This window comes from Lathyrus oleraceus, chromosome 4 (assembly GCF_024323335.1).
Source record: "Lathyrus oleraceus cultivar Zhongwan6 chromosome 4, CAAS_Psat_ZW6_1.0, whole genome shotgun sequence".
NCBI classification, from domain to species: domain Eukaryota; kingdom Viridiplantae; phylum Streptophyta; class Magnoliopsida; order Fabales; family Fabaceae; genus Lathyrus; species Lathyrus oleraceus.
Window position 1 is genome coordinate 449,686,706 of NC_066582.1, and position 13,523 is coordinate 449,700,228.

Sequence of the window (13,523 nt, forward strand, 5' to 3'; positions counted from 1 at the left end):
TAAACGCTTACATAAGTTACTATGTTTGCGATTGTGCCTCTATGCGATTCACCCATAGTGAGTAAAGGCATCTTTTCGTAGGTTGCAGATGAAAAAGTGTTTGATGTAGATGAAAAAGTGTTTGTTGCATATGAAGAAGTGATTTTTGCTGATGAAGAATTGTTGAGTTTCATGACTATTTATAATGAGATACATGCATAAGTGTGCATGCATTAAATGCATCCTAGCGCCAATTCAATTGGCGAGTATATTTTGCATGCTAGTGCCATATGGACTTGCGCCTTCCTAGGTGTCTAGCTGTATGACTATCTCGTGGCAGGTTTTGCATGCATGGTCTTTTCACTAGGCTGCATGGCTATTGCATGCAGCGCAGAATCTCGAGGGTATGCACAGAAGGCGCCATATAGATTGGCTCCTATGTTCAAAATTCCAAAGCAGACGCCAAATGGAATGACACTAGCTCTTGCATGCATGGTCATGTCACGTTCTTCTATTAATACTTTTCCTCATACCAACACAAATTGATACTCTTACTCAAACCAACACAAATTCATTGTCAAACCTACACAACTTCATTATCTTACTATGTCATCTGGACCCAAATATATTATCAACGCTCATTGCAACGGTGAGACATATGAGTGTGATGTATATGGGTTTAGTTTTTGAAACACCGATACTATTAGATTTACAATCAAGAGAAATTCAAATTTCTTGCATTTGAAAAAACAAATAGAATCATGTCTAGGATCTTATCTTGTGTCATAAATCACGTACCATAATCCAATTTATTTCGAAAACAATCAATGTAAATTTTACCCGCAAAAGGTGTGAGACGGTGAAGATGTCGAATATATGTTTGTTAGTCACGAACATTCTGGTTGCAACTCTACTGAGTTATATATTAATCTCCAACAAAGTATATCATCTCAACAATCTCAGATAACTAATCAAGTTGAATCTGATGAATTTGATTCAGAAGACTCAGATGAAGTCGACCTAGAAGCATAAGCAGAAGTCAACGTCGTTGATGAAGAAGAAGAAGAAACCGAGACACAGGTTGATCATATGTTGAACAACAACATTGAAGATGACAACCATCCAGCATCATTACCTCCAAGTCATGTATATAATCTGCCTCAACATATGACAAATATGGACTTGCATGATGATAACACATCCGACAGTGTTTTATACAACCCGTATCCACGGTCAGAGGGTGAGTTAAAAGTGAGAGACACGTTCCACACTAAAGAAGAATGTGTGCGAGCTATCAAAAAATTTCACATGGATAACTATGTTGATTTCACCGTGAAACACACTAATTCGAGAAGGTATGTCATCGAATGTCGTAACATCATTTGCAAGTTTCAGTTGGATGCGTCTCACAGGAAGAGAAGTGTTTCTTGAGAGATAGCATCTATAGACCCACCTCACAGTTGCATTGCCACTAATGTTGTACAGGATCTCTGAAAATTAAGCATTGAATTGATATGTCAAGACATTTTGCCGCTTATTAACAAAGACCCATCAGTGAAGGTGAGTATAATAATATCTCATATCGTCACACGATATAATTATACTCCCTCTTACAAGAAAGCGTGGATTTCAAGGATAAAGGTTGTTGAACATGTATTCGGAAACTGGGAGGATTCATGCAAATAATTTCCACAGTTTTTATGGGCACTAAAAACATACGCATCGGAAACTGTTGCAATTATGGATACATTGCCAGCATTTACGCCAGACAGAATTTATGTTGCTGGAAATAGAATTTTTCACCGCCTCTTTTGGGCGTTTCAACCATGCATCAAAGGTTTTGCATTCTGCAAACCTATTATTCAAATTGATGGAACATGGTTATATGGAAAATACAAGGTCACTTTTCTTATGGTTGTTGCACAAGACGGTAACAATAATGTCTTTCCCATTGCCTTTTCTCTGGTTGAAGGTGAAACCGATGGTGGTTGGGGTTTCTTCCTTAGTCATCTCAGAACACGTGTTGTTCCACAAGTCAATCTCTGTTTGATTTCAGATAGACATGTTGTTATTGAGAGTGCTTACAATAATCATGATAACGGATGGCATAATCCTCTTTCTACCCATGTTTATTGCATTAGACATATCGCACAAAACTTCATGCATGCAATCAAAGACAAGAACCTTCGCAAAAAAGTGGTGAATGCAGGGTATGCTCTAACTCAACCGTCATTTCAACATTATTGTGACAAAATTAGATTGTCTAGTGTAGATGCAGGAAGGTGAGTGGATAAAATACCATTAGAGTAGTGGACAAGGGCATTTGACAGAGATTGTCGATGGGGCCACATGACAATAAACCTTGTGGAATGCATGAACGACGTATTCAAAGGCATTAGAAATCTACCAATAACCGCATTGGTCAGAACAACCTATTTTAGGTTGGCATCGACCTTCACAACCAGAGGTGAAAGATGGAGTGAAGTGTTAATGTCAGGTCAATTATTCAGGGAATGTTATATGAAAGTGATGAAAGAGGAAACTATTAAAGCTAGCACACACGCGGTTACAATCTTTGATCGTCATAGGCAAAATTTCAGTGTACATGAAACAATGGACCACAATGAGGGGAGACCAAATTTATCATGTGTTGTCAGACTAAATAGAAGTTGGTGCGACTGTGGAAAGTTCCAGACATTCTGTATTCCTTGCTCCCATGTCATTGCAGCAAGTGCACATACTCGACAGGACGCTTACAACCATTTATCAGATGTTTACAAAGTCATTACTGTCATGAATGTCTATAACGAAAGCTTCTCAATGCTAGCAATGGAGGAATATTGACCTCCATATTAAGGGGACATAGTTTGGCATAACGATGAGATGCGAAGAAAGAAAAAAGGACGGCCAAACAACACGCGTATTAGAACAGAAATTGATACGGCTGATAAAATGATAAGATTATGTAGTATATGTCGTCAACCCGGACACAATAAGAAAAAATGTACCAATCTCGGAGCAACCTCTGCATCATAATTTAGTATCTACTTTCAATTTTTATAACCTTTGATTTTTATATATTAATAAATTTTTGTTACAACAAGGTTAACAAAAAAAATCACTCCAACTTAAACACACTTAAAACCGAACAGGTCTGAATAAACAACACAAACAACAAATATCAAAACAGATAAAAATACTTAACCACAACATTTAAAAACAATATTTCTAATTGATTACAACAATCAAACTGATATCATCTGGTCCAAACATCACTTCCCTAGCATCCTTATCATTTTTTACTCACACACATCCACCTATGGCATCGAGTCTCTCAATACTTCTAATTTTTTCGCCTTCAGGTATGTTTCCGTCTAACCAACGAACCAACTCCCTCTTTAGTTGCTCAAAACGACAGATGTTCCTGAACGGCATCTCCATCAGAGACTTATCTCTTGAATAAATTATTTTTCCATAGCGACGACGAAAACGAAACATGTTTATAATATAATCAAAAGAGATATGGAAAAATGAATCACACAACACCTCTATTTATACAAAAAAAAAATTACACTATACACGGAGTCGCCAGACCAATTGACGCATCCTCACTTTTTACACATGGGCGCCAATTGGATTGACAGCACCATGTGCTGTAGCCAATTCAATTGACGTTCCCTCTTTAAAATTAAGGATATGCGTCAATTCATCTGACACCTACGTCTTAACGTTTTTTTTAAGTGGAATAATTTGAGAATTAATCTAAAAAGTAAATTATTCAAAAATAAATTTAAAAATAAATTATTTAAGTCAAAAATTCAAATCTACATCACTTATTAAAAATATTTTACAGGATCAGTACATATTATATTTTCTTTTAATATAATACATAAGACTATACATAAATACATGAATAGTCTAATAACCGATTTATTTAAATTAATAGATTTTTTAAAATGCCAGATTATAGGTTCTAACATAAGTCTAACCTATTCCACCACTTAGTGTTATAAAACATGATTTTTAGAATTTTAGTAGGAAACTCATAATTAGGATAAACTATAGACATTTAAGTAGTTTCATATGTTATGCTTTTATTTATTAGTTATTTCTAATCTTAAATATTTACTATTTAATTATGTGTTTGTCTTTGGTAAAAACTACTATATCACTCACAATTTTTGCTTACATCTCACAGTCATATGAGAATATATATATATATATATATATATATATATATTATCATGTTTGAAAGTGTTGAAAGAATTTCTGATTGTTTTATCTTAAATAAACATAAATTTTACTTCTCATTTTAAACTCTTTATAAATTTTATCAACAAATTATATTAATATATAAAAATATATAACCGTATCCGTGTCCTATGATTTTTACATTAGCGGGGTCCTCATATCCGTGTCTGTATCATGTCCTGTATTCGAGTCCGGGCTTCATAGGTTGAAACAAAAAACTCTTACGGCTCTTATATAGTGTTAAGATTGAGAACCAATTCAGATTCCATGGCTCTCTCAATTCTCCTATCAATTTCTCTCTCAATCGAAATGATTGATGAATCCCAAAACTCAATTGAACGTGTTCAAAATCGCTTAAATCCCTTTTCTGATTGAAGATTCACAATTCAATACATATTTGAATCAGAATCGCAGACCAATTCTTCCCGATCCTTCTCACTCGATACCCACTCTCAGAACGTGTATCCACTCAGTTGAGACATAGCTTGTGGTACAATGTTATTTTTTTGTGAGGTTTTTTCTTCTTTTTTTCCTAAACCCTTACTCTCATTTTTTAAAGTTTTTTATTCTGTGTTTTCTTTGGAGAAGAAATTGTGTCATTAAAGTTTTATTTTATGTATTTGTTTTGGGTAAACATGGCTTCTGGTGTGGCAAAAAAGGATGGCAGACTGATTTTTTTGTTGATATTTTAGTTGTCTTTTTTAAAACCAATTCACTTTAAAATAATATTTATTAGTTGTTGTAATAGTATTTATATTTTGTTATTTTATATGTTAACATAGATTTGGGAGACTACAAGAAGATATCTTCGTTTATACATTTGTCTTACAGACTGTAAATATGAGTAATAAATCGTAGCCGAAAAACAAATAAGACACAAATGAAATGATTGATTTATTCATGATTTAAGTGAGATAATCAACACATGCTCCGGTTCTAAGTCCATGTGAAACACTAATTCTAAGCTTAATGTTTGATTATATATAATATATTTATTAGGATGCACAATAGTGTTGAGTCTTTTAGAGTTAAATTTACAGATAAGAATGTAATATTGAATCAATTTTAACACCATTTTATGGTGCAATTTTGTTATATAAAAATAAATGTTATCCTTTTTCTTGGTATATTTAATTTCTATTAAAATTAGAATTGTGGGAAGACCTAAATAATAAATAAATAAATAAAAAGAAAGTTAACACCAGTTATTATTAGAAATGGGTGTTAAATAATGATATTCAATGATTGTTTTATACATAAAACACATGTCAAACGTGGACTTCAATACCGTTTTTCGTTATAGTAGGTGTTGAAGATTAAACTTCAACACCAATTTTGTATCCAATTAGGTATTATAGGGGGCCTTTTATACCGGTTTTAAAATCGATTTCATATATTGATTTATCATACCGTAGCAACAATACCGGTAAAATATGGGTGTTAGATATAAGAAAAAAGAGGTGTTAAATATTCTTTTTTCACTAGTGCATGTTCTTTTCATAACAATCTTTAAATGATCAATCAGTACTATTGAATGTAATTTGTTGTTATTTTTTATTTATTTTCATCATTTTCTTAATAAGTCATTTAATTTCTCTATTTTCTATATCTCTATATTTTTTATATTGACCATTTATTCTCTAGTAATCAAACCACAAATTTAAATTTTTCTAACTTCCAAGAGGAACCCTAAATTTATTCTTTTGTATCGAAAAGGAAACTAAATTTTCTACCTAACTCTAAAAAGGTTGGAAATAATTAATCTTTCAAATAAAACGGGCTACATATTATGCTATGTCACCGAAGAAATGCTTAGACTCAACGGATTTAAACAGCAAATATAAATATTTCATTACAGGGTGGCTGGAAAGGCTCAGAGTTTTCACAAACAGGTGCCTCAGTGTCTAATTATCAGTCCAATCGACTAAGTCATAAATAAAGCAAATTTTAGAAAACAACAATTGTATGAATACTCTCATAAGAAGGAAAAGTGAATAATAGAATATTTGGCTCAAACTTTACTAGCTGAGGTATCTTGAGATTTAGTACAATTCAGTTCTCTTTTCATCATTACTTGTCTATCTTCATTTAGAACTTCTGTAACGATCAACTATTTTCTTTCATTATTTTATAGTGATTTGTTTTATACTTCTTTTCAAGTTGTCATTGATAAGATTCTTTTAATCAACTCTTTCACCTCATCTTCATTCTTTGTCTTTATGGTACCTCCAGCTTAGGCATCCAAAAGCATTCTTACTTGAGCTTTTAGACCTCTAGTGAAATATTCCATCTGTTCCATACTACTCATATTATGATGTGGACATCTTTTGAGTAATAGTTTAAATCTTTTCCATGAGTCATGCAGAGATTCTGTATCACCCTGCTCAAAAGTGGAGACATCCTCCCTTCTTTCCACAAACTGGGCATTAGTGAAAAATCTTTCTAAAAACTTATCTTTTAACTCAGTCCAAGTTTGAATAGTTCCACTTGTTAAATAATGTAGCAAATCTTTTTATCTTCCAGTTAAAGAAAACCCAAACAATCTCAGCTTGATCTGACTCTCGGTTACTCCATCTAGTTTGCACAGAGAACAACTATCATAAAAATGAATCAGATGCTCTAATGGATCTCGAATAACACGTCCATCGAGTTGATTATCTCTCAAACCTGCAAGAACAATATTTTTAATGTTAAAAGTAATAGGATTAGTCGGTTGGAATTCGAGAGATATCCGTCCAACATTAGTTCTCCTACAATAATCTCCCATAATCTCCATAGGTGGATTGACCATGACATTTTCATCTTATTCTTTCATTGTTAATTATGCTAACTCAGTTGCTTTTATTTTATTTTTTATTACTCTATCATGAACCTCGCATAAACAAAAAAAAAACATCTCAGTATCACTGCAATAATTAACAATAACTAAAAAAATGGAAAATGAACAATAAAACAATAACAATAAACATAAAAACGATTAAAGTTACAAGATTTCAAAAACAGTCAGGTTTCATTTTGAGACCACTAATTATCATTGTTGGTAAATAAGTTTATTTTCTCGAAGTGATTTTCTAGAATTATGATAAGTTAATACGGCCGTTATATCCAATTCATTGGTGTAAAACTCACTATTCTTAACGAAAACTCCTTAATTCCTTATGAGAATTCAAAGTAAAAATAGGCGAGGATGCTTTTTAATTTCTTAATCACAAACTTATAATTATTTGTTCGTAAATCAATTACTAAATTTGAACAATTATCCTAAACCTAATTTCAATTCATATGCTTGTAAACACATAAATAACATTAAGACTAAAGATAATTGAATAATAACTAGAATATAAAATCATGTAAAATGGCACAAATCCAACTACATAGTTCAACATATCAAATTAGGTTCATCTAACAAAATCTAATCAGGAGTAAATTAGCTACTTATAGTAATATAATTAAATAGCATGAGTTTAGATGAACAATACATGAGAATAAATGAAGAATGAGGTATTCGATGGATGAAAACTCCACTTTCTAAGCTCCAGAGTTGTCTTGCCATCAAAATTCCTCTCTAAAATTCGTAACGTGTGGCTAATAGCAAAAAAATGTGTGGTAGAAAAATTGAGCCATCACAACCGTGATGATAGATTATCGTGGCCGCGATTTTTCCAATAGCTAGATATCTTTATTATATTTCATTTGAAAAATGTCTCACCTCAATTCGTGTTATGAAATTCCGAATATGATTAAATTTCTGGACATACGTCATGGTGTAAATTATGCTGAAAATGCTTGTTTCTTCAGTATTTCCCCATTTTTTCATCGTTTAGCTTTGTTTCTTCACTACTTCATTTTCTTCCTATTTATTCATAAAACTCAAACGTAAACTACTAAAAATCATCAAAAATATATGCAAATGTTTATAAAAACTATATAATAACATAGTGTAATCACAGTCACATGCCCCTTAAAAGTGAACAAATTATACATTCACATCCTTTCTTCGACAAAACATATTAGGAAAAATTGCACTCCCATCCCCTAAAAGATGAATATATTATATTATCCCTCTTCCTTAGATTAAAATCTATATTCATCCATATTTTATAAGATACTCTTCAATCTCTTTCTAATTATATTAGTATAATTTAATATATTAATACTTTTACGAGAGAACCCTCCTGAAACTGCCCCAGTCATGGCCAACATGGTTTGTTCATGTGGGATCTCTTTTAGTTAGTCACATCTAATATTGTCCTCCTCTGCACCCACTTGGTTGGTCTTAATGTTGATAAGGAGTTTCTCCCACAATTATTGACTCTTCCTCAATATTTATTAAGATGATTAGTCATTTCCATTCGTTGAATGTCCTCCCTACAAAAGAGTATGCAACTGATAATTTGTTTTCTTCTCCATGTTCGAAATGTCTCTGTTTTTTAGCCACTTTGACTATCTCACTCCTTCTCATTTGTGATATTTCTTATTCTTGCCTCTTTTCCTTAGATCTATTTTTTTTCTTGGGGGAAATTTGGAAATTTTTCTCTTAGTGATTAAATATTTGATAACATTCTCAAGTTGTACGCATTCTTCTGTGTTATAGACGTTACATAAGTGGAAATGACAATATCGATATTTGTCCAATCCCAGACGCTCTCGGAGTAGTTTTGGTGTTTTAATTTGTTCTTATCTAAACTCCTTATTGATGCATTTTTGCAAGATACATTCTCTAAATACATTCAATAACGTGTAATATAAGTATCGATAGGCACTACTCCCTTGGCCTCTCTGTTGGTCCATAAATATTTCTTGGTTACGCCCCTTCTTATTGTTTTCGTGTTTGGTTTATTCATTTCCCCTTCTGCTTGTTTCTTCCTTCTCAAATATTATGTCATAAACTGCCTTACTGACGACCAACTTTACCTCGTATTATATGAACTTTTTGGCCCTTTTTACTAGAATGTTAAAGTATTTATAGGCCCTGATTCCAATACTTTTTTTTAGAATTTAGACCCTTGTTGTAGTCTTGGACTTAATAGTAACTTCTTCATCTTCTCGTCGGTTCCCATGACTAGTATCGCTTCTCCATTGAACCTCTAGATGTAGGATTGTAGCAACTTGCCTTTCTCTTGTCTGATGGATCTCTAACTTCCCACTAAAATAGGTTGCCTTCTCGACGTCATCAAATGTATGAAAAATAAGCACTTCAAGGGGGTCAAAATTCACTTAAAATAAGGGAACTATAAGGAGATGTCTTTCGTACATTTCATGGTGCCGAAAAGGCAGCCCAAGTTAGTGGAAATCCTAGGATCCCTCAGACAACAGAAAGACAATCTGATATGATCCTACATTGAGAGGTTTAACATAGAAGTGATACTAGTCAAAAGAGGAAATGATGACAGAAAGAAGTATGTGCTAAGTCTAGGACTTCAACTAGGGTTCACATTTTCCGAAATTATTAGAATCATGGCCCCTAAAACCTTCAACAACTTGGGTAAGCTTCGTAGACAAAGGAAAGACAGGATGCTAAGAAAAAGGGAGAATGTAATTTATTCATCTTTTAGGGGATGAGAATGCCATTTTTTTAATATATTCACCTTTAAGTAGCATATGATTTCATGTGAGTGGATTTGAAACCGCGACATCCTACTAATTCCACTTTAAGGCATGAAATTATGGCCACTAACCTACTAAACCAAAAAAAACATTAGAGAGAATGACATTGTAATATGAACATCTCTCAGGGAAGTAAAGTGTAATATATTTTGCATACGAGGGAAGAGAAGTGTATTTTAACACAAGAGGGAAGGGTAGTGTAATTTCAATATCTCTCGTTAGAGAGGAGTGTAATATATTTTACATAAGAAGGGAAGGGAGTGTATATTTTAACACAAGAGGGGATGGTAGTGTAATATGAGTATCTCTCAGGGGAGTGAATTGTAATTTACTCTAGAAATTTTGTATTATTATTTAATTTATTATATCTAATATTTTTTATAGTTCAGTAAAAATTATAAATTTGGGGAAATTAATTATTTCAATTTATGAATTTTGATTCAGATATGGGATACCCGAATCCGTTTAAGGAGGGTTTTGGATTTAAATATTAATCTTTATTTAAATTTTAGACGGAGAACATATATTTAACTGAAATTCGAGTTTGGGTAGGGAATTATGTTTGCCCACTCCCACAACCCATGTGTTAGGTCAAGTATATTATTAGTTTTTTTGAAGCAGCAAAATAACTAATATATAAATTGCTCATCGCATAAGGAATCCTTTGAAAGAGCACCAAAAATATATAATATTGTCAACCACCCTAATAACCCCATACATCAAACAAATTATTAACCAACAAACCAATACAACACAAAAATCATAGTACAAAGCCAAAATACAAATTAACACCCCTTAAACCTGATTCTAAAAACCTCTAAACTTCCTCAAAAAATGCAAAGGACTTAACAAACTCCAAACAAGATGAAAGAACACATACAAGAAGCGTAATCAGAAGGAACACGGTAGAAAAAAAAATTGTTGATATGTATACTGAAAATGAAACAAAACATCTGAGATGCACCACCCGCGACTGCAAAATACAACTTGAACCTACGACCTAAAAAATAGCTGATACCAGTTGTTTTGTTGAGGAACCATAAATGGTTATGATTGTGGAAATTACGAAGAAACAGAGCTTGCAATGCATTACATTGTTGTAACATCGTGGATCAGAGGTTGCAATCACGATACTTCTTGATTCAACTGCGAGTGCAAATTTCCATTAGATGTATTTTTTATGATGTCAAAACTAGGATCTTTAGCATTTACGTATATTGGACGGTATCCTCTAAGTCTTAATATGCATCTTAGCATTAGGAAGTATAAAAACATCTTGAAATGGGTTAGAAAAGGTTTCATGCATTAAAAATAAGTTTTTAGAGGGAAAAACAGTATATATATCGACACTACTTGTTATAGGTCGACACATAGAAGAAAAAAAATTCTATGAGTCGACACATACGACTTACAGGTCAACACATTTAAGTCATTTTTAAAGCATGTAGCTTCTGTTTGATGTGCCGACTGTATGTGTCGACACATGACCTATACAGGTCGACACATGTCCCATACAAGTCGACACATGCATCGAATGTGTCAAATCATGACTTATATAGGTCGACACATGCAACGCATTTTTCCAAAAATACTTGAATTTTTCAAATCTTTTGCATTCCTTTTGCCTCCACTCGCACACATATATATACTTCATACATGCATCATTTTAAAAAGTGATTTTGATAAAATCACATACAAAACCGGGATTTCAAATAGTTCTCTTCATTTTCAACCTACGTTTTATGCATACACATGACCAAATTACACATAATCATTCTTTGTTTGGGTGCCATCTAGAATCAGTGTTGATAACGTCCAATTTAGGTTGTTGAATTGTAAATTGGGTTGAGATCTTTGAGGGTTTCAAATAAGAAAACCAAGTTGGGGGTTTCCTTCAAGATCAATTAAGGATTTGAAGGTTTTGGACAAGATTATGCAATTTGGATCTGATCTAGTGAAAGCTTTAAAGAACAGGGGTTTCTTGCAAATGAGTGGTGTGAGACGGTGGATCATCTTCGTAAATCTTGGGTTATAACAATTCGCATTTTGGATTCGATCGAGTGAAGTCTTTGAAGAACGGAGAGTTCTTGCAAAGGAGTAGCGTGAGGCGGTGAATAAAATTGGTATTGTTGGGTGACTTGATCAAGCTTAGATCAAGGGAAGAGAAAGTGTTAGAAACAACATCAAACATAGGGTTTATAGGGTTGGATTGCTACATTTTTCTTGTAAACAAATTTCGCATAGTAAGGTTAAATTTCATTATCTCAATTCGAGTTTGAATTGAGGGAAGACGTACTCATAACAAGGACGATTGGGGAATTGCCTAAACAAATCCTTGTATACTCTATCTCTATCTCTTTTATGTTTCACTTGTAAATTGTTGAATTCATCGATTGTGTGATCAATACGTTTGGTTAAACCTTTTGATAACCATTTGAAGAAAAAAAATTAGTTGTTCACAATCTATTAGATTATGGTTGGATTTGAAGATCGACAAAACCATACAAAACTCTAAATGAAATTAATTGCACACAAGGTTATTGATAATTTGTCTCAACTGCATTTTTTAGTATTTTGTCATTAGGAATAGACCTTATTTTTAGTATAGCATTCAATAGGTTATGGTTGAAAGTATTTGCATCAAATTTGTTCTCATTATCATACTTTGATTGTATATACGCATATCCGAGCTTTTTGATAGCGGTTTGGTTTAGACGATTCGATTCGGGTCACTTCCGCTAGCCATAAAAAAATTTAAAACAATTTTTTGTTAATTTTTTTTACTTGGGATCTATTCACCCCCTCTAGATCGAAGCTTATCATATAACACCAATTGTATCAATGTTGACGCGATGTTGTTAATAGTGTTTTCGTCTCCGATACGGTGGACCTAGAGGGTACCTGCATGATTAGCACTCCAATGACATTTATTCCTTCAGGTCTTGGAACCAGTTCCCATACTTCATTTCTCTTGAATTGGCCTAACTCTTCCTGCATGGCATTGATCCAGAATTCATCAGTCAAGGCTTCCTTGACATTCCTAGGCTCAATCTTGGACACAAAACAGCCATGTGAGATCACTTCCCTTGATCTAGTTGTGACCCCTTTATTTGGGTCTCCTATAATGAGATCTTTAGGATGATCCTTCTGAATTCTGATAGAGGGTCCTTTATCAATTTTGTCAGCTTCAGATTCAGCTTTAGTGAGTTCACTCTCATTACTTTTGTCTGGGAAATCAGCTGGGGCATCATTTTGAGATGTCTCAACATCGTCTGTGACATCAGTCTATTGATCATCAACCATAATATTGATAGATTCCATCATTACTTTTGTTCTGGAATTAAAGACTCTAAATGCTCTGCTGTTTGTTAAGTAGCCCAGAAATATTCCTTCATCAATCTTTAAGTTTGGGATTCCTCTGACAGCTTCAACAGATATAATCCTCTTCATTCCTTTAGGATGCAGATGGCCCAATCTTTGATGCCATATCTTCATTTCTTCTTCTTTGGCTAGAGTACACATTGATGAATAACCAGTTTCTTGAGAACTCCACATATAGCAGTTGTCCTTAGACCTAACTCCTTTCATGATCACTTCATTTTCTTTATTAGTAATCAGACATTCAGTTTTTGTGAAGTTTACAGTTAGACCTTGGTCACATAGTTGACTGATGCTGATTAGGTTTG